This window comes from Myxocyprinus asiaticus, chromosome 1, assembly GCF_019703515.2.
Source record: "Myxocyprinus asiaticus isolate MX2 ecotype Aquarium Trade chromosome 1, UBuf_Myxa_2, whole genome shotgun sequence".
NCBI classification, from domain to species: domain Eukaryota; kingdom Metazoa; phylum Chordata; class Actinopteri; order Cypriniformes; family Catostomidae; genus Myxocyprinus; species Myxocyprinus asiaticus.
The window spans coordinates 57787544-57810842 of NC_059344.1; positions in this window are offsets into that span (position 1 = coordinate 57787544).

Sequence of the window (23299 nt, forward strand, 5' to 3'; positions counted from 1 at the left end):
TCTCGCAAAAGATAAACGTATAGTCGAGTCTAAAGCTCGGTCAGGATTTAAACAATACATGAAGGGCAAGCCTACTCAGTGGGGTTTTAAATGATGGTTATTGCAACATCAGACTCAGGGTATACTCTCGACTTTAATGTTTACACAGGTAGTCATGATGGGCGTGTCACTGACTTGGCCACCAAAGTAGTTGAATCATTACTGCAGCCATTCATAGACCAGGGCCACAATGTTTGGTTTGACAACTTTTACACGTCCCAAGCTCTTATGGTTAAGTTGTTAGAAATGGGAACTAATGCCTGTGGGACATGCAGGGTGAATCGTAAACTGTTTCCTGCAGAATTTAAAGACATCAAAAGATGGGAACGCAAAACAGCTTGTGGGGATATGAGGTGGTGTAGGATTGAGGGGAATATACTTGAAATTCAGTGGAAGGACACGTGTGCAGTTACATGCCTCTCCAATTTCCACAATGCGAATGGCTCAACCGAAATTACTAGGTTTGTAAAAAATGATGGCGACTGGACAAAAGAAGAAGCCCTCCAGCCCACTGTCATTAGCAATTATAACAAAAACATGGGCGGTGTTGATAGGTCAGACCAAATGATAAAATCTTACGACGTCCTACAAAAAACTCAGAAGTGGTGGAAGACTCTTTTTTTCCACCTCATAGACATTGCCATCGTCAATAGTTTCATATTGTTTAAGAAATGACAACACATTCATGCAGCACCAGGGGATGAGCATAGACCGGTGAACTTAACCCAGATAGATTTCAGAGAAAACCTGGCTCCTCAGCTGGGAGGTATCAATATTCACACAAGTTTCGATTTGCATACACTAAAGCCTGTAGTCCCTCCTTCGTCATCACTCCACAAAGCCCATGTCCCTAAATTTGAAGAGTCCTCTAAGAGATGTTGGCTATGCTATTGGAAAAGTAGGACTGAAAATAAAACTAAAGTAGCTTGTTGCGCGCCGGAATTTAATGGCAAAATACTTTGCTTGGTTCACGATAGGAACTGTTTTCAGTCTTGGCACTCAGCTGAGTGTGACCAGTTCCCTATCTGTCACTCACTCGACGTTGGTGTCGATGTAGTGACACTAGGGGTCACTCTTGGGAGCCCGAGACACCTCTGGTCTTTGATAAAAGGCCAATGAAAATTGGCGAGTGGTATTTGCATGCCACTCCCCCGGACATACGGGTATAAAAGGAGCTGGTATGCAACCACTCATTCAGATTTTCTCTTCGGAGCCGAACGGTCATGCTCATTGAGCTGAATACTACTGTTCATTCACCTGCTGGATCTGACGGCGCATTTCAGCGGCTTCTCCCTCCTCTGCACTGGTGCACTGCAGAGAATGCCCCTGGGCGCTTCGGCAGAAAAACTAGAGAGTATATTTTCTGAAAGAGCATTTTTCCCCTCTAAAAGAGTATATATTTCTCTAAAAGAGCGCACACACGGAACGTCTTTTTAAAGACGCGTCTTTTTAAAGATGCTTTTCCGATTGTGTGTTATTCCTGGTTGTGCTCGTTATCTCTCGCCTTCTAACGGTCACGATCACTGTCTTTCGTGTCTGGGCACTGCTCACGCGGAGACAGCGTTCGTGGATGGTCACATTCTCATTGCGATAATGTGTCCATGGCAACGTTGCGGTCGCGGCTCGCCTTCGTAAGGAAGCGAGCCACCCCAGAGGCTCCCGCCTCGGTCCTTTTACCCACGGGTTTGAGGCCAGCGCGGCTAGCACTGGGGGCGATTTGGGGACCCCAATGGGACCGCCTCCGCCGGGTATCCCCCCGCGGACCTCCCATTCCCCAGCACGCTCGTCTGCCCCGATCGGGCTTCCGGGTGAGTCCGCCGGCTCGTCTCATGGCGAGTTCGACCTCTTATTCGGAGCCCGCGAAAGTGATGAGCTCTCGAGCGCAGCATCGTCCAGTCGGAAGCCTCAGCTGGGCTCCTCTCTTCGGGGTCGATCGCCCAGTCACAGGCTGACGCGGAGATGACGACATGCTTTCCCGGACAGCCGCGAGCGTCGGTTAGAGTGGATTTCACTGCTCTTCCCTGAACCCTCGTGGCTCTGTGATTGGTTCCTGGGCTCGCGGCGCCGCTCAAAGCCACGCCCCGCCCCGTTCCTTTCTTCCCGGAAGTGCATGAAGAGCTGACAAGGTCACGGGAGGCACCTTTTACTGCCCGGTCCCGATCTTTTCAGCTTCCCCGCTCTCACTACCCTCGATGGTGGGGCGGCCAAGGGTTATTCGGCAATCCCCCGGTGGATAAAGGCGCTCGCGGTGCACCTATGCCCGCAGAGCGCCACACCTATGCCCGCAGAGCGCCACACCTATGCCCGCAGAGCGCTGCCACCTGGCGCGGGTGCCCAAAGCCCCCGTCCAAGGCCTGTAGGTTTACGTCGTCTCTGACGGTCAAAGCCTATGGCGCTGCTGGACAAGCCGCCTCCGCCCTGCACGCCATGGCTCTCCTGCAAGTCCGCCAAGGCACTAAAGGAACTGCACGAGGGTAGTTCCGCCCTGGGATTGATGCAGGAACTGCACTTGGCGACCGACCTCGCTCTCCGAGCGACGGAGGTCACGGCGCGGTCTCTCGGGCGGACGATGGCAACACTAGTGGTCCAGGAGCGCCACCTTTGGCTCAACCTGGTCGAGATGGGTGAGGCCGACAGGACACGATTCCTTGCTGCCCCCATTTCCCAGGCGGGCCTATTCGGCGACACCGTCGAGGACTTTGCCCAGCAGTTCTCGATGGTAGAGCAGTAGATGGATGCTAGCTGGCTTGTCCTGCCCCGGCGTGGCTCAAGATCCTGCACCCCATCTACTCATCGCCGAGGGCATCCCCCTGCGGTAACTGCACTGGCTCCGCCGCAGCCCGCCTCTCCTGCCCGGCCCCGGCGTGGAGCCAACCGCAGGAAGCCGACGCCACCCGTCTCACAGCCGGCACCGAAGAACCCACGGAGGTCTTGGAAGCGCCCCTGAGACGGGCGACCCAGGGACAACGAAACCCGCTGCTCTGGAGCTGGTAAGCAGATCTTCTTTTTGTTACCTTTTGCATTTAATTGCGCTGCATGCCCAAGTGGCTGCAGTACTCAAGAGCTCCGCAAGAGTGGTTTCCTTGTTCCCTGGGTCACATATTCGGTGTGTACGGCTGGCATCACGACCACCGTCCACCACTCCATTTGGCAGGTTGGCGCTCCAGCGGCGGTCTCCTGCCCTGAGCGCCCAGCTGTGGCACAAATCCGCCCCCGATGTGACAGTCTCCACGGGTCATGAGGACAGGCCTCTTCCTCCCCCGTCCCAGGCTGTTCCGGGGGTGGTCACAAGGAGCCAGGTAAGTGCTTCGATGTCCTCGGACTCAGCACGGCCACGATGTGGTGTGGCACCTCAAGCTCTGCCCCGCCGCGAGGCCCCACCCGCTGGTACAGTACCGAAAAAAGGCGGTGGGTTGCGGCCAATCTTGGACCTGCGAGTACTGAACCGGGCCTTACACAGACTCCCGTTCAAGATGCTGACGCAAAGACGCATTCTAGCGAGCGTCCGGCATCAAGATTGGTTCGCGGCGGTTGACCCGAAGGATGCGTACTTTCACGTCTCGATCCTTCCTCGACACAGACCCTTCCTGCTGTTTGCGTTCGAGGGTCAGGCGTATCGGTACAAGTCCTCCCTTTCGGCCTGTCCCTGTCTCCTCACATCTTTACGAAGATCGCAGAGGCTGCCCTTGCCCCGTTAAGGGAGGTGGGCATTCGCATTCTCAACTATCTCGATGACTGGCTAATCCTAGCTCACTCTCGAGACGGGTTATGCGCACACAGGGACCTGGTGCTCTCACACCTCAGCCGACTAGGGCTTTGGGTCAGCTGGGAAAAGAGCAAGCTCCTCCCAGTTCAGAGCATCTCTTTTCTCGGTTTGGAGTTGGACTCAGTCTCCTTGACGGCGCACCTTACGAACGAGCGTGCCCAGTCGGTGCTGGTCTGTTTGAAAGCGTTCAAACAGAAAACAGCGGTTCCACTGAAACATTTTCAGAGGCTCCTGGGGCATATGGCGTCCTCGGCGGTGGCCACCCCGCTCGGGTTGATGCATATAAGGCCGCTTCAGCACTGGCTCCAGACTCGAGTCCCGAGACAGGCATGGCGCCACGGGACACACCGCATGGCCATTACGTCGGTCTGTCACCGTCTTTTCAGCCCTTGGACCGACCTCTCGTTTCCACGAGCAGGTGTTCCGCTAGAACTGGTCTCCAGGCGTGTCGTGGTCATGACAGACGCCTCCAAAATGGGTTGGGGCGCTGTTGGCAATGGGCACGCAGCCACCGGCCTCTAGACGGGTCCGCGGCTGCGTTGGCACATCAACTGCCTCGAGTTACTGGCAATTCTGCTCGCCCTGCGGAGGTTCCGGCCGTTGATCCAGGGCAAGCACGTGCTAGTTCGGACAGACAGCACGGCAGCGGTAGCATATGTCAACCGCCAGGGCGGTCTGCGCTCCCGCTGTATGTCATAACTCGCCCGCCGTCTCCTCCAATGGAGTTAGCAGCACCAAGTCGCTGCAAGCCACTCACATCCCGGGCAACCTCAACACTTCGGCGGACGCGCCGTAACAACAGGTTACCCTCAAGGGAGAGTGGAGACTCCACCTTCAGGTGGTCCAGCTGATTTGGAGTCGATTCAGTCAGGCACAGGTGCACCTGTTCGCCTCCCAAGAATCCTCCCACTGCCCGCTCTGTTACGCCCTCACCAAGGCCTTCCTCGGCATAGACGTGCTGGCACACAGCTGGTCCCCTGGCATTCGCAAATATGCGTTTTCCCCAGTGAGCCTGCTCGCACAGACCCTGTGCAAGGTCAGGGAGGACGAGGAGAAGGTCGTCCTGGTAAGCACCCTACTGGCCCACCCAGACGTGGTGCTCGGACCTCACGCTCCTCGTGACAGCTCCCCCCGGGCAAATTCCCCTGAGGAAGGCCCTTCTTTCTCAGGGAAGGGGCACCATCCGGCACCCGCGCCCAGACCTCTGGAATCTTCATGTCTGGCCCCTGGATGGGACGCGGAAGACCTAAGCTGTCTCCCACCTGCGGTGGTAGACACGTTCACTCAGGCTAGGGCTCCCTCTACGAGGCGCCTGTATGCCTTTAAGTGGTGTCTGTTCACTAAGTGGTGTTCTTCCCATCAGGAAGACCCCCAGAGGTGCGCAGTCAGATCAGTGCTTTCCTTCCTGCAAGAGAGGTTGGAAGGGAGGCTGTCCCCTTCCACCTTGAAGGTGTACGTTGCTACCATAGCAGCACACCATGACGCAGTCGACGGCAAGTCCTTAGGGAAGCATGATCTGATCATCAGGTTCCTAAGAGGCGCCAGGAGGCTGAATCCCTCCAGGCCACGCCTTGTTCCCTCATCGGACCTCTGTAGTTTTTCAGGGTCTACAGAGAGCCCCCTTTGAGTTTTGCAGTCAGCCGGGCTTAAGGCACTCTCCTTGAAGACTGCCCTCCTGACTGCGCTCACTTCCATCAAGAGGGTAGGTGACCTGCAAGTGTTCTCTGTCAGCGAAACATGCCTGGATTTCGGTCCGGGCTATTCTCACGTGATCCTGAGACCCCCGACCGGGCTATGTGCCCAAGGTTCCCACCACTCCTTTTAGGGACCAGGTGGTGAACCTGCAAGCGCTGCCCCAGGAGGAGGCAGACCCAGCCCTGTCGTTGCTGTGTCCGGTGCGTGCTTTACGCATCTATTTGGATCGCACGCAGAGCTTTAGAATCTCTGAGCAGCTCTTTGTCTGCTTTGGTGCACAGCGGAAAGGAAGCGCTGTCTCCAAGCAGAGGATCGCCCACTGGCTCATTGACGCCATAACTATGGCATGTCTCGCCCAAAACATGCCGCCCCCGGTAGGGCTACGAGCCCATTCTGCCCGTGGTGTAGCTGCTTCTTGGGCCCTGGCCAGAGGTGCCTCTCTAACAGACATTGCAGAGCAGCGGGCTGGGCAACACCCAACACCTTTGCAAGGTTCTACAACCTCCGGGTGGAACCGGTTTCGTCCCAGGTAGTGGCATGCAACACAAGCGGATAAGCCCGGGATAGCCGGCCGGGTGTATCGCTTGCACATAGCGCCTTCCACCTCCTATTGAGCTGAGGACGTGCGCTGTTAATTCCCAGTAGTGTTCACAAAAGTTGTTCCCTGGTTGACTTCCTCCGAGCCCTGTGGCAGTCGAGTTTTCGGAGAGACTCGCTGCCGGCCCAGTACACGCGCTAACTAAGAGCCCGGTTCTGGGGTAGGTGCTCCGCATGTGGCGGTTCCCTGTAAGGCTAACCCCATGCGATCTATATCTTCCGCTAATTCGTTTCCCTACTGGCAAACTGCGTCTTCCTTGGGCAGAGCCCCTCAGTCTCCATGTTGTAGTAACTCCTCCCCCATTCATTACCTTGAAGGCTCTCCACATGGTTGGAAAGACCATGTGATGTATTCTTCCACTTAAATATCCCCCCCTCTCTTGGGGCGAGGTGTGGTCTCCGCGGTGTCCTCCCCTTGGGAGGGACACCCCCTGACTAGACCTAGCGGCCCAGTCAGATAATCCCCCTTCTTTTTTAGGGAGTGGAAAAAGAGAAGGGGAAGGAGGCCACGACTGCGTTAAGCCTGTCTCTATCTCTGGGTAGTCGACTTGTCCCCAAAAAGGGCCGTTTGACACTCATAAATGTGTTGGGGGAGGTTACGTGTCGACCTGGTGCGCTGGCTATGAGGCACACAGCAAGTCTGCCCACCACACACCGCCAGTTAACGTAACACAGTTCAGCCTTGTGGCGTTTTGTATAGGGACCCCTGGTGTCACTACATCGACACAAACATCGAGTGAGTGACAGATAGGGAATGTCATGGTTACTGGTGTAACCTCCGTTCCCTGATGGAGGGAACGAGATGTTGGTCCCTCCTGCCACAACGCTGAACTACCCGCTGAAATGGCCGGACCTTATATCGGCTCCTCAGCGTAAAACCTGAATGAGTGGTTGCATACCAGCTCATTTTATACCCGTATGTTCGGGGGAGTGGCATGCAAATACCACTCGCCAATTTTCATTGGCCTTTTATCAAAGACCAGAGGTGTCTCGGGCTCCCAAGAGTGACCCCTAGTGTCACTACATCGACACCAACGTCTCGTTCCCTCCATCAGGGAACGGAGGTTACACCAGTAACCATGACGTTTCGCAAAGAGGCCTAGGTTGGGCTGTGTTTACTGGTGTTGTTGTCCTCCCCCTCCCCTCTTTTCTCCCTCTCTTCTCTCCACAGGTATTGCAGTTGTTGAGTATTTATGAATTTATATATATTCTGACTATCTGACTATACTATCTATAGATAGTTCTAAAGTTTGATTTTATATGTTTTGCTGTATAATTTGTGTGTAATTCTAATGTTCAAATTAAATAAAGTGTGTGTTTTATTGAACACATAAAATTTATATTTCAGTGTTTGTGTCCTTCAATTTCAGATGCAATCTCAATTTATTATTACAGGTGCTCAAAAGGAGTATTTGAGGAGTGGTCATGTGAAATGTATCTTAACATTCTAAATGTTTGCTTTATTCCATTTTCCCACAAATCACTAGAATGGTCATAACTTTTACACAATAGATTATATTTCTAATCTGTCTGCTATTCTACATTGCTCACAAAATTATGTATATTTTATACACTCTAAGTTTCCCTCTAGCTTGTAATTAAAATGGTTGAAAATGCAGTTTTCTGATGAAGTATGGTGGCTGGAGAAGATTTTTGTAAAAATTGCTGTGTGAAATCTTATTGATAAAGGATGATTAGCCTTAAATAATCATAAATATATTTATATCATTTGAATGCCCTAGTTCTTCTCTTAAATATGGTATATACAGTTCAGGTGTGTGATGTTATATGAATATGAATATAATATGAATTTGGATATGAATATCATATTCTGGCACAGAATGGAATTTTCAGAATTTGGGGCTCAGGCTTTAAAGGGTTAATGCGCATGTTTTTCTTTTTTCTGTTTGTTTGGTTCTGGGGCAAGTTCGGGGTTTGATTGTTGCACTAATGTTGGAATATGGTCTTTATAATCTTGTTTTTGACACACAATCTATTTTTTCCTAATATGTCAAAATGTCAAATGTTAGTATGAGTGGATTGTCTCTCTCCACGTGGAATGTGAATGGGTTGGGGCACCCCATAAAAAGAAGGAAGGTTATTTATTTTCTTAAACGAAAGAAATTTGATATAGTGTTTCTTCAAGAAACGCTTCTTTCCCCGCAGGAAGCTGAAAAATTTGGGAAGAGATGGGGTGGGAATGTTTTCTTTAGTGCTGGCTCAAGTAAGAGCAGGGGAGTCATTACGTTGATAAGTAAACATCTACAGTTCAAGTGTCTCAAACAGAGTAAAGATAAAGTAGGAAGAGTCATTACTGTGTTAGCAGAAATTCAGGGGCAAAGGTTGATTTTGACTAATATTTACACACCTAACGCTGATGATCAGGGCTTTTTTATAGCTCTTGAAGGGATGCTGCAAGCCGCTGGCACCCCTCATGATATAATATTGGGAGGAGACTTTAATCTATTGATGGACTCATAGTGAAGCAAAAGTGTGTAAGCCCCCTAGAGCAACACTGACACTTCACAAGATGTGTATAAATCTTGGTCTTACAGATATTTGGAGACTTTTGAACCCATCTGGTAGGGACTATACATTCTTTTCATAAATTCATAAGATTTATTCTAGAATAGATTTTGTTTTTATATCTAAGTCCCTCATTTCATCTGTTGATGACTGCTCAGTTGGAAACATCTTAGTCTCAGATCACGCCCTGGTGAGTTTAGAAGTGTTGCCACATACAGAGAAAAAGAAATCATATAGTTGCTACTTTAATGTATCACTTTTGCATAATCCTGAATTCCAACAAATGTTAAAGGCTGAAATTTATATGGAGACCAACTGGTCCACACATGTGGGTGTGGCTTGGGAGGCACTTAAGGCGGTTCTTAGTGGTTTGATCTTACAGTATGCCTCATTCACCAAAAAATCCAAAGCACGAGAACTCGTGGAGTTGGAAGGCGGTACAAACAAATGGATTAATTTCAGATTATTTTACTCTGGATTGGGGCACCCGGCAGGGTTGCCCTCTTTCCCCATTATTGTTCTGTCTTGCCCTGGAACCATTAGCAGCCGCGATAAGAAATGAGGATGATTTTCCAGGGGTAATATTCTGCTTTACGTAGATGATATTTTATTATTCGTCTCTGACCCTTCTATATCTGTGCCTTGCCTCCACAGAATTATTAATTATTTTTCTAAGTTCTCAGGATACAGAGTCAATTGGTCTAAATCTGAAGCTTTGTCTCTGACAGCGTACTGCTCAGTAACGGCTTTTCAGCCGGGCGCCTTCCATTGGCCCCAACAGGGCATTAAGTATTTAGGCATTTTATTCCCAGCAAACTTGTCTGATTTAGTTTGATAATTTTGACCCCTTAATAAAAAGTTTTTAGAGCGATGTGGGCAGGTGGGCTACATTACATTTATCTATGATTGGGGAGATTAATGTTATTAAAATGAATTGTATTCCAAAATTTAACTACATGTTACAGTCTCTCCCCGTAGATGTCCCCCTCTCTTATTTCAAGCAATTTGAGAGCATAGCGAAGTCCTTCATTTGGAAAGGTAAGCATCCTAGATTACATTTCAATAAATTACATAGGCCGATTGACAAATGTGGGCTAGGCCTACCCAAGATTTTGTTTTATTATTGTGCATTCGGTCTCGGGCATTTGGCTCACTGGTCGCTTCCACCTGAGAGAGCCCCTAACTGGTTTTGTATTGAACAGAAAGTTCTTGCCCCTATTTCACCATTGCAAAGCCTTTCTATCAAACTAATCGGAGAAGATAAGTTACATCCCGTTATCTCACATTTGCACTCGGTATGTCCAGAGTGTTTAATTCAGACATTTATTTATATGTTGCCTCGAGCATATGGCAGAACCCAAAATTATGTATTAATAAGTCCCCTTTCTGCTGGTCAGAGTGGCTTGTGAGGGAGGTTAATACGCTCATTGACCTATATGAGAGTGGAGTGTTGAGATCTTTTGAAAATTCGGTTCAACATTTTGGGATTCCCAGATCACAGTTTTATAGGTATTTACAGCTGCGCCACCTGCTCTGTACTATTTTTGGGAGTAGCATACACCCTCCTAAAGTGGCAGATACTATGGGAATGGTGATTACTGCTTTTGGAAAAGGTCAAGAGGCATCAGTGTATTACTCCCTGCTAATTCAGAGTCTGGGCAATGGAGCTTTATCTTCTATCAAGAGATTATGGGAGAAAGATTTGAACTTGGTATTAGAGGAGGGAGTGTGGGCTAGGATTCTAAAAAACATCAAGACTGCATCTAGAGATGCAAGGGTGCGCCTTATGCAATTCAAGATTTTAAATAGATTTTATTGGACCTGCTGGCGATGCCAGTCGGAGGATGGAGACACGGCCTGTGTTTTTTGGTGGTGTGTTGAGATCCAGGAATTTGGTTGAAGGTTCAGAATTTTGTGTGTGCCGTGTTGGACACTCGGGATTCGTTTTGTCCCAGACTATGTGTTTTGGGTGATGGGGCTGTCATCGATGTGGGGAATAGACACATAGAGAGTTGGGATCTGACCAGTGTGATGATCACCAGGCAGATTATTTTTAGGAGTTGGAGGTCAGCTGGATTGCTTCCATTTCGGGAGTGGTGCACGGAGATGGGGAGGGTGGCGGCTTTTGAGGAGGTGTCATGTGGAAGATGGGGTAGCTTGGATTTTTTTTATTGGGAAATGGGGCAACTATTTGGAGTTTTTGGAGGGCTCTTGGTTTGGGGTGGTTTAGAGAGTAGTATAGATTTAAATGTGTATGATTATATATATATATATATATATATATATATATATATATATATATATATATATATATATATATATATTTACAGTGCATCCGGAAAGTATTCACAGCGCTTCACTTTTTCCACATTTTGTTATGTTACAGCCTTATTCCAAAATGGATTAAATTCATTATTTTCCTCAAAATTCTACAAACAATACCCCATAATGACAACGTGAAAGAAGTTTGTTTGAAATCTCATGTACATAAGTATTCACAGCCTTTGCTCAATACTTTGTTGAAGCACCTTTGACACCATTTACAGCCTCAAGTCTTTTTGAGTATGATGCTACAAGCTTGGCACACCTATTTTTGGGCAGTTTCTCCCATTATTCTTTGCAGGACCTCTCAAGCTCCATCAAGTTGGATGGGGAGTGTCGGTGCTCAGCCATTTTCAGATCTCTCCAGAGATGTTCAATCGGGTTCACGTCTGGGCTTTGGCTGGGCCACTCAAGGACATTCACAGAGTTGTCCCGTAGCCACTCCTTTGTTATCTTGGCTGTGTGCTTAGGGTCGTTGTCCTGTTGGAAGATGAACCTTCGTCCCAGTCTGAGGTCCAGAGCGCTCTGGAGCAGGTTTTCATAAGGATGTCTCTGTACATTGCTGCATTCATCTTTCCCTCAATCCTGACTAGTCTCCCAGTTCCTGCCGCTGAAAAACATCCCCACAGCATGATGCTGCCACCACCATGCTTCACTGTAAATGTTGATTCTGTGTATATATGTTTTGCTTGTCTTTATTTATTGTAAGAATATATTGTAAGAAAAAACTTACATTCTCTATAATTTAATGGAGCCTACATACAGCCTATGCGCATAAAAGGAGCATGTCACTGAAATATATATATGCCTTGCAATCATCAAGGACGCAGTTAATGCACAAAAGTACACAATTTCAATTCTTCTAATTCATTGCATACAGTCCATTTACACTACCAACTTTTTATGAATGTGCTGTCTTGGTTATATCATTGGTGCTTGAGGGAATGGAATATAATAGGACGCAGACTTTGGAAGAATAATCAGAGAAAACCTCTGAGTTAAACTGCACTTAATCCAGCCCATTTGCACATTGCACGTGCGATTTCGCCAAACCTACTTGCGCCTAGACTTAGCGCATACTTGCACGAAAATACCAAAACTTCGTGGCCATGCTGATTGACTTTGCGCTTTTGACTTATGGCATAGCGCTGCACTTAATGCTAGTGCACTTAGTAACCAAATCACCCTGTAGCTAAGCAGGGTTGAGTCTGGTCAGTACCTGGATGGGAGATCTCCTGGGGAAAGCTAAGGTTGCTGCTGGAAGAGCTATTAGGGAGTCCAGCAGGGGATGCTCACCCTGCGGTCTTTGTGTGTCCTAATGCCCCAGTATAGTGATGGGGACACTATACTGTAAAAAGGCACCGTCCTTCGGATGAGATGTTAAACCGAGGTCCTGACTCTCCGTGTTCATTAAAAATCCCAGGACACTTCTCGTAAAACAGTAGGGGTGTAACCCCGGTGTCCTGGCCAAATTCCCCCCATTGGCCCTTATCGATCATGGCCTCCTAATAATCCCCATCCATTAACTGGCTCTATCACTCTACTCTCTCCTCTCTACCAATAGCTGGTGTGTTGTGGCTGCCGTCACATCATCCAGGTGGATGCTGCACACTGGTGGTAGCTGATGAGATTCCCCTGTTCACTGTGTAAAGCACTTTGAGTGTAGTGTCAGAAAAGCGCTATATAAATGCAATGTTCATTCATTCATTCATTCATTCATTCATTCACTTAAAATAGGGCATCAAGTCTTCTAAAAACTTACGATTTTTGGTTTTGGTGAGAAAAAAACCTGAAATGTAAATATTTTTCACTGAAAATCTTGATGTCTGAATTGATTTATCTTCCAAATGAATGAATCATCACTGTAGGCATAGACTGTGATATAGCATAGATGTTTGTTCTGATATTTTGGACAATCATTTGTAAAAAACAAAATCTGTGTATGTTCGGATTGTAATACTAGCAAACTGCAGATTATATTCTGTTTACTATTTTTAATTTTTTTTAAAGCATGTGAAATAGTATTCAATGTGCAACCTTAAATGTAAGGTAGTTTGCTACACTGTTATTATATACATGACTTCACATTGCATATTTAAAGGAATAGTTCACCCAAAAATTAAAATTTGCTGATAATTTACTCACCCTCAGGCCATCCAAGATGAGTTTCTCTCTTCATCAAAACAGAATTTAAGACTTTTAGGATTTCATTTCAGGCCTCCTCCTTTAAACAATGCAAGTGAATGTCCTCCATTTTTTGAAGGTCCAAAATGCATATTTAGGGTGCATCAAAATAATCCACATGACTCCAGTCGACAAATAAATGTCTTCTGAACACAAACGATTGATTATTTTTAGAAACAAAACAATACTTATATACTTTTCAACTACAAATGTTCGCTTCCGTACATCTTTGTGACGCACGCTCATGAGAGGGATGACGTAAGCTCGTTGGTAAGGTTACGCGTCACATGGGGGAGGAGTCAGGAAGCGTGTCATACTACTGCATGTTTAAATATAGTAGTATTCTGTGAAGGCCACTCATGTACTCACACTCATGTCACTCCATGCATCATTCTTTGAACACAGGAGGAGATATTTAACAGATTTGAGCAGATTTTTCAATAAAACATTTTTTAATGGTGACCCAACTTTCAAAAAAGTACCATGAAAGTAGTTGTCCATTTGTGCTATGTTCTCTAAAGTCTCCTAAAGCCATATGATAGCTTTGTGAGGAACAGACCAAAAGTTCCACATTCAATGCAACATAAGGGTAGGTAGAAGATGACATAATTTTTGGGTGAACTATCCCATTCATGAATGAAAATCAGTTGGAATATTGATATGTTAACTTTCAGAGCATTAGGACAGTGAGTAATACAACATGATTACCAGTTCCCTATCTGTCACTCACTCAAAGTTGTGTCGATGTAGTGACACTAGGGGTCGCCCTTGGGAGCCCCAAACACCTCTGATCTTTGAGAAAAGGCCAATGGGAATTGGCGAGTGGAATTTGCATGCCACTCCCCCGGACATATGGGTATAAAAGGAGCTGTCTTGCAACCACTCATTCAGATTTTTTCTTCGGAGCCGAGCGGTTGTGTTTCAGCAAGCTGAATTCCTCCGCCGATCCATTCACATCGAAAGCTGTTGGATTTATGGCGCATTACAGTAGTTTCTCCCCCCTTGCACCGATGGTGTGCAGAGAACGCCCCTGGGCGCTTCAGCAGCTAAAAGAGTATATTCTTCCTAATAAAAGAGTATATTTTCCTACTAAAAGAGTGGCACTCACAGAGAGCGTCTTTTTAAAGACGACTTTCTGTTTGTGTATAATTCCTGGTTGTGGTCGTTACCTCTCCGCTTCCGACAGCCACGATCGCTGTCTTACGTGCTTGGGTGCTGCCCATGCGGAGACAGTGTTCGTGGACGGGTCATGTCCTCACTGCGAGAACATGACCATGGCAATGTTGTGGTCGCGGCATTCCTTCCTCAGAGAGAAAGCCACCCCATCGGCTCCCCGTCGCGGTCCTTCTATCTACGGGTTTGAGGCCGCATCGGTTTGCACTAGGGCCGATTTGGGTGCCCCAGTGGGAGCCACTCCACCGGGTATACCCTCACGGACCTCCCATTCCCCAGCACGCTCGTTCGCCCCAGTCTAGTTCTGGTATGGGACAGCCTGCTTGTCTCAGGGCGAGTTCGCGGTCTCATTCGGGGCTTGCGATGAGGATGAGCTGTCGATTGCAGCATCGGAGAGCGGGCTCATCCAGCCTGACGCTGAGGACTCGGCTGGGCTCCCACCTTCGGGTGTGGTCGCCTAGTCGCAGGCCGACGCGGAGCTGGTGGCCATGCTTGCCCGGGCAGCTGCGAGCGTCGGGCTGGAGTGGATCCTCCACTCCCCCCTGAACCCTCGCTGTTCTACGATTGGTTCCTAGGCTCAGAGCGCCCCTCAAGGCCATGCCCCGCCCCGGTTCTTTTTTTCCCGGAGGTGCATGATGAGCTCACGAGATCGTGGTGGGCACCTTTCACTGCCCGGACCCGATTTATGGGCTCCTCCGCTCTCACTACCCCCGACAGTGGGGCTGCCAGGGGGCACTCGGTGATTCCCCAGGTGGATAAGGCGGTTGCGGTGCACTTGTGCCCGCAAAACAATGCCACCTGGCGGAACCGTCTGAGACTTCCGTCCAGGGCCTGTAGGCTTATGTCGTCACTGGTGACTAAGGCCTATGGTGCTGCTGGACAGGCCACCTCTGCCCTGCACACCACGGTTCTCCTGCAAGTGCACCAAGCCTAGGTGCTGAGAGAACTGCACGAGGGTAGTTCTGACCCGGGATTGATGCAGGAGCTGCGCTCGGTGACCGATCTCACCCTCCGGGCGACGAAGGTCATGGCGCTGTCTCTCGGGCAGGCGATGTCCACCCTGGTGGTCCAGGAGCACCACCTTTGGCTCAACCTTGTCTTTATCACGACCGCACCTTTATGGCTGGCATGGTGCTCCGGAGGTGGGAAATGGCATAATTTCACCCATGCCAGGACGGTTGCGACAGGCGGGCAGCGAGGATGATTTCCCTCCTCCCCCATCCTGGACCAGTCCTATGGTGGGTATACAGAGCCAGGTAAGTGCTTCGATGTCCCCAGATTCAGCATGACCACGAGTTCAGGGCTCGAGCCCCCCCAACGTGGCGCCTCAGGCTCCGCTCCCCCATGAGGCCCCACCTGCCGGTACGTCCGACGTGATTATTCCCTTGATCCCCCTCGCCCGGAGCTTGGGGGCGTGGCTTGCGCTCCCCAACTCATCGTGCCTGGTGCCGCGGGGCACATCGAGTGGCCATCACGCCGATCTGCCACCGCCTGTTCAGCCCTTGTACAAACCTTGCATTTCTGTGGGCAGGGGTCCCCTTAGTGCAGGTGTCCAGGCGTGTCGTGGTTACGACAGATGCCTCCAAGCGTGGCTGGGGCACCGTGTGCAATGGGCATGCAGTCACCTGCTCCTGGACAGGGCCACAACTGCATTGGCATATCAACTGCCTCGAGTTGCTGGCAGTATTGCTCGCCCTGTGGAGGCTTCGGCCATTGATCCAGGACAAGCACGTGTTGGTCCAGACGGACAACCCAGCGATGGTAGTGTACATCAACCGCCAAGGTGGCGTACGCTCTTGTCGCATGTTGCAATTCGCCCGCCGTCTCCTCCTCAGGAGTCAGCATCGGCTCAGGTCGTTGCGAGCCACTCACATCCCGGACGACCTTAACAGCGCGGTGGACACGCTGTCATGGCAGGTCACGCTCAGGGGAGTGTGGAGACTCCACCCCCAGGTGGTCCAGCTGATTTGGAGCCGATTTGGTCAAGTGCAGGTAGGTTAACTTCCCGGGAATCCTCCCACTGCCCGCTCTGGTATGCCCTGACCAAGGCTCCCTTCGGCACAGATGCGCTGGCACATAGCTGGCCCCGGGGGCTACACAAGTATGCGTTCCCCCAGTGAGCCTACTTGCACAGATGCTGTGCAAGGTCAGGGAGGACGAGGAGCAGGTCATCCTAGTAGCACCTTACTGGCCCACCCAGACTTGGTTCTCAGACCTCACGCTCCTCATGACAGCCCCCCCGGCGAATTCCCCTGAGGAAGGACCTGCTTTCTCAGGGACGGGGCACCATCTGGCACCTGTGACCAGACCTCTGGAATCTCCACATCTGGCCCTTGGACAGGACGCGGAAGACCAAAGTGGCCTACTGCCCACGGTGGTAGACACGATCACTCAGGCTAGGGCTCCCTCTACGAGGCGACTGTATGCCTTGTAGTGCCGTCTGTTCGCTAAGTGGTGTTCTTCCCGACGCGAAGACCCCCAGAGATGCGCAGTTGGGTCGGTGCTTTCCTTCCCGCAGGAGAGGCTGGTGGGGTGGCTGTCCCCCCCACCTTGAGGGTGTACGTGGCCGCTATGGCGGTGCACCACAATGCAGTTGACAGTAAGTATTTAGGGAAGCATGACCTGATCATCAGGTTCCTTAGAGGCATGAGGAGGTTGAATCCTCCCAGACCATGCCTCATTCCCTCATGGGGTCTCTCCATGGTCCTTCGGGGCCTACGGGTAGCTCCATTTGAGCCCCTGGAGTCAGTTGAGCTAAAGGCACTCTCCTTGAAGACTGCCCTCCTGACTGCGCTCACATCAAGAGGGTAGGGGAACTGCAGGCGTTCTCTGTCGGCGACACATGCCTGGAGTTCGGTCCAGGATACTCTCATGTGGTACTGAGACCCTGAACGGGCTATGTGCCCAAGGTTCCCATGATCCCATTTCGTGATCAGGTGGTGAACCTGCAAACGCTGCCCCAGGAGGAGGCAGACCCAGCCTTGTCATTGCTGTGTCCGGTGCGTGCTTTGTGCATCGATTTGGATCGCACGCAGAGCTTTAGATGCTCTGAGCAGCTCTTTGTCTGCTTTGGAGGACAGCGGAAAGGGAGCGCTGTCTCCAAACAGAGGATTGCCCACTGGGTCATTGACACCATCGCTTTGGCATATCACGCCCAGGATGTGCTGCCCCCTTTGGGGCTACGAGCACACTGTACTAGGAATGTGGCGGCCTCCTGGGCTCTGACCAATGTCACCTCTTTAGCAGACATCTGTGGAGCAGCCAGATGGGCAACACCCAATATCTTTTCGAGGTTCTAAAATATCCTGGGTTGAGCCGGTCTCGTCCCGTGTGTTGTCAGGTACGAACAGGTAAGTTGCGGTACAGCTGGCCGGGTGTACCGCTTGCGTATACTGCTTTCCCCTCCCAGAGGCGAAGACGTGCACTTTTTACCCCCAGTCGTGTTCACGAAGTCGTGGACCCTGATGTCCTTCCTCCTTAGCCTGTGGCAGGCGAGTTTGCGGAGAAACTCGTTGCCGGCCCAGTAAATGTGCTAACTTGGCCCTGTACTGGGGTAGGTGCTCCACATGCGCTGGTTGCCCATATGTAACCCCGTGTGATGTATCTTCTGTGAGACAGTTCCCCCATTGGTGAACCCGTGTCTTCCTTGGGCAGAGGCCCCTCTGTCCCCGGTTGCCTTGTTTGTAGAGCTCCTCCCCCCGCTATATGGCCCCCAGCTGAATGATTTTTACTTTTGGGGAGAAGAAAGAGAAGAGGCCACGGCTGGGGCAGCCGGTCCCCATTTTTTGGGCAGTCGACTTGTCCCCAAGGTGCAGGGGACCGCATGACGCTCGTAAGAGCATTGGGGGAGGAAACGTGACGGCCGGGTGTGCTGGCTACGAGGCACACAATGGTCTGCCCATCTCACACTGCCAGTTCACGTAACACAGTTCAGCTAGTTGTGGCATTTTGTATAGTGACCCCTAGTGTCACTACATCGACACAATGTCGAGTGAGTGACAGATAGAGAACATCCTGATTACTTTCGTAACCTCCGTTCCCTGATGGAGGGAACGAGACGTTGTGTCCCTCCTGCCACAACACTGAACTACCCGCTGAAATGGCCGGGACCTTGTCTCGGCTCCTCAGCACAAAACCTGAATGAGTGGTTGCAAGCCAGCTCCTTTTATACCCGTATGTCCGGGGGAGTGGCATACAAATTCCACTCGCCAATTCCCATTGGCCTTTTCTCAAAGATCAGAGGTGTTTGGGGCTCCCAAGGGTGACTCCTAATGTAACTACATCAACAAAAAGTCTCGTTCCCTCCATCAGGGAATGGAGGTTACGAAATTAACCCGGACGTTAATGAATATCTGGGGAATGCTGCTGAGCAGCCTTTTTATTTATTTATGCTGATTCACATCTTCACACCTCCACTGTCCTTTCTCTGCCACCTTCCTTCTCCACTCATAAAATAGACTTCAGTAGTTTTGTCAGTGCAAAAGGGCTTTACCATAAGTAGAACTGAGGTGGCCACCAGCCCTGCTCAGACAGACTGGAGTGTGATGAGATCAGACGAGTGTGTGTGCGTGATGGTGACAGGTTCAGTGAGCATGGCATTTCTCATTGTTGTCTCTCCCTCTTACAGGGTCTGTTGGCTAATCAGGACAGTGACTCTATATGAAATGGGGATGACAATTGAATTCACACACAAAGCGCAGCATAAGAATACCTAATGTGGTCATTAGCGAGGACATGAGTTCACGTGGGAGAAAGTGAAGGAATTAAGTTTGAGAGCATCCAATTTAGCTTGATTGCACGCATTCATTTACATTTGATTATGCTGATACTGACAGCCTCCTAAATGTAAGCTGAGTGTTTTGCTGGTGCTGGGTACTGAATTATATTAAAATAAATGACATGACTTCTAATTTGACATCTTTCCAAACTCCTGTCCAAGTGCTTTGTTTCTCTCTGTCTTTCTTTCTTACCCAGAGGAAAATTTTGTTGTTGCTCAAGTTGCTCTTTCATAGGTCAGCAGATGAGTGCTTTGTTATGTGTCATTTAAGAATTAGCTGTTTAAAATGTTTTACCAAAACTCCTTTAAATACATAAAAATAGACACAAGATAACTTTCGACATACCATGCAAATACAGAGCTGTAAATTGAATCCTGTCAGCCTGTTTGCCTGTCTGTTGGTCAGCCGTGTTTGTCTCTTTCTTTCTTTTCTTTTTCTTTCTTTCTTTCTTTCTTTCTTTCTTTCTTTCTTTCAGACAGTCTGTCTGTTTCTTTCTTTCTTTCTTTCTTTCTTTCTTTCTTTCTTTCTTTCTTTTCCGAATAAAGTTTTTTCTTCTACCAAAGCTCTTTCCACACCAAATGTATTCAATAAAAAAAAAATAAATAAAAAAAATAAAAAATAAACAACAACAACAACAACAACCATGCTGGAATTAGTGCAGTGCTGGAATGGACTGCACTGTGCTGGTGGTGTGTGTACACACTGCCCTCATATCTCAGCAGCAACAGTGTTGGGACAGCAAGCCGCAGTCTGGAAGATTGAGAGTGAAATTAAAGAAGGAGAGATGTGAAATATTAATGGTCTCTCTCTGTGTCCATTGCTAGTCCATTCATTATTCATCACACCTTGAAGGTAGAATTGCCGCCCTCTCATGCAGGGTCCTGCCCACTTGTGTGTTTGCTCTTTCTTGACTCTGCTGACATTTGGCTCTGCTCTGGCTTTGGTCATTCACATGCTGCTTCTTTCTATTTCAGTTTTATTTTTTTCTGAACAAGAGTCACAGGTGTGTGTTTTTTATTTGGATGTGTGTATTTGGTCCCTTGAAAACAGGGGTTACCTTTTGCATAACCTTACAGAACAAACATAGTATTAATATTCTTACCAAGACATGTCTCCTTCTGTCACATCATAATTTCTCTTTCAACGCTTTATTTTTTTATTTTATTTTATTTATTTTTTTGTGGACACCCACTTCAAATCAACCAATTCAGGTACAACCATTACTAACAGGTGCATAAAATCATCAAACAACCATACAATCTCCTTAGACCAACATTATTAGCACAATGGGGCCCTTTTCTGTTCCAGCATGTCAGTACCCCTGTGCACATACCAAGATACATGAAGAAATATTTTACTAAATCTGGTGTGGGAGATCTTGACTGGTCTGCTCAAAGCCCACATCTGAACCCCATTGAACACCTTTGGGAAATACATCAAATCGCCCTTATTAATAATTGTAGCTATACTCTAAAAACTCTTCTTCCATATAATCTAAATGTGTGCTTTATGTGGTAACTTCTAAATTCAAATGAAGTCAAAAATATTTTATTATGAATCAGTCAACCGACTACATAATGATACACCAACGCGAATACATTTCGGAGCTGGTTTCGGATTCGGGCCACCAACCAACGCAAGTATTACCTTCAAAATCATTTATTTTTGTCTGAAATGTACTGTTCTGAAGGTAAGTTTCGCTGCATGATTAAAGCCATGTGAAGGTGGGTTTGGTTTATTTCAATTCAGGTTTGGCATCCCACATAAGAATCCCCCTAAAGGAAGAGCACATCCTCTGAGGTGCTGTCATCCATTGGGGACCTCATTCCATAAAACGGAAGAGCGGTTGGTGTGGAGATTTGACCAGGTGGGTTTCGGGCTTCGAAGACACTTTATAATCCAGTCTAAAATCTGAGAGGTGCCCAAATATATGCAGAACATCTCTCCATGTTCTGCACGCAAAGATGGCTCACCACAAGGTCTAGTTCAACGTCAGCACCCTTTGATGCCAAGCGATCCTGAAACTTTTGTCAGTTTATTTGGCCGCATTTTTATGTGTAATGTGTATCTGCATTGTTATAGCCTTTCTTTAAAGATCGAAAGAAAGAAAATCCTGCTAAAATAACCCTGCAGTCTGAGCTGTCTTGCTAAAGCGTCAGTCGACTCAAAGGGCTCAGCTGCCTCGTCTTCAGTAACACAGGAACAGAAAGCACCAGGTCAATCTCTGGATAAATCTTGAGAGGAAACAAAGAGCCAATGTAAGCAAAAAAAAAAAAAAAAAAAAAAGAAAGAAATCTTATCAAATTCATATTTTCTAAGCTGAATGGTAATATCTTTGATAGTGATCGATAGATGAACTTTCAGATAACTGCTTTGGAATGATTTAAATGCATAGAGAGGGGGAGCCAGAGATGAGAAGGCACCTCTGAAGTCCTCAAGTGTGAATCTATCAAACCTGCTTTAGAGTGTGCATTCTCATTTCTCTTTTGCTCTTAGAGAAAAAAAAAAAGCAGAGAAAGAGAATGGGAAAAATCTATAGAATTGCATTTGTGCATGACATATCACTGCTGCATCTCGAAAACTTGCTGGGGAGGAAAATAACTTGAAAAGAAGCCTCCACAAAAGAAAGGCAGCTTGCTTGTCAAGTTTCAAGAGTATTCTCCCCAGTGTGTTAAATGTTGTTCTGGTAAACTAAAGTGAAGGGAACCGTTCAGAGAGATGAAAGGACCCACAGCGCAATCAAAGGGCTCGCTTTAGACCCAATCTAGTCAAGCTGATTTCTGGAATTTTCTATAATGCGACACATGAAACACAGGAGCAGGTGATGAACGAGATCTTTCAAATCCCACCCCCTGTGTCTTTGCAGGTCCGTTGGCTGCTCTACAGGAAAGAAGCCATTTTGGCTGCGATGGCAGATAGTGTGGATGATTGTTAATGCATGTAGGTCGAGACATACACTGAACCTGCAGTTCATAATTGTCTGTTTATATTTTAATTCAATTATAGTGACTCTAGCTGCTATGACACATTTTCTTTAACTCGTCAGCAATAACTACTATCCATTTTTAGCCATGGATGGTTCCTTTTCTCTATCCCTGCCCCCCAGCATTAAGATGGATGTATGCTGTGCCTTTCTGACTTATTTGAATCTGTGCCGCAGACGTCCAATTTTTATCACCTTAGAGGTGGAGATTCACAGCAGACCTGCAAATATGAAAAGTATTCGTGCTCCATTCCGGTTTATTCCCATCTTCCTGGAGTGCCAGCAATATTTGAAAGCACAGCAATTTTGGGCCGAGCAGTTTGAATCTGGCCCATCTGCAGCCCATTAAATTATATGAAATCACGGGTATTTTTCAAATACATGCCAGGTTTAAAACTGTTAATAAATCTTGGGATGAGCACCACAGAGAGAGGAGAGAGCAGTGGTTATGTAAATAGCCTGTCAGTGGAAATTGCCCTGGTCCAATAATGATGAGGTAAAATGGGCAGAATTAGGGTTGTAGGGTACTATTTGCATTTGCTTGCTGATTTTGTAAAGGTTTTTAGGTTTCACCTTGTCGTCTCTTAGCAACTCTATGCAACTGCAGAAATCTACAAAAGCTGTTATCTGTTGTCCTGCATCTCATAAGCCTATATTTCCTCTTGTATGGGAAGGTCTACATTTCTTTGTTTCACGAGTCTCTCTTGTCATTTGAGTTTGTGATATCTTACTTTTAAAAGGATAGATCGCCCAAAAAATGAAAATTTAGTCATCATTTACTCGCTCTTATGTTGTTCCAAACCTGTATGACTTGCTACATTTGGATGGTTTGGGACAACCTGAGAGTTAATGAATAATGAAAGAATTTTCATTTTTGGTGAACTGTGTCTTTAAAATAGGTGAATTGGTCAGTTCTATGTTAAAACATACATATAAAAAAAAAAAAAAAAGAGTTTAAGAAATCTGCATTGCCCAAGGTGATTTGACTGACTGTTCAAGTGACCTCTTTGTGTATATTTCAAATGTGTGCTAGTCCAGGTTTCTGTCCTCCACCTGCAGAGGGCGATATTGTCTTTAACATGACCTCCCTCTGCTCTCCGTCTCGAGGCATGCACTTTGTTTTTGGCATCTCAACTCCAGATTTACATCTTTGAGAACCATCTGACAATAAAAACAAAGCTACTTTTTATTTCTGCACTGTTTTAGTTGTGTTTTATGCCTCTAATATGCCAGGCA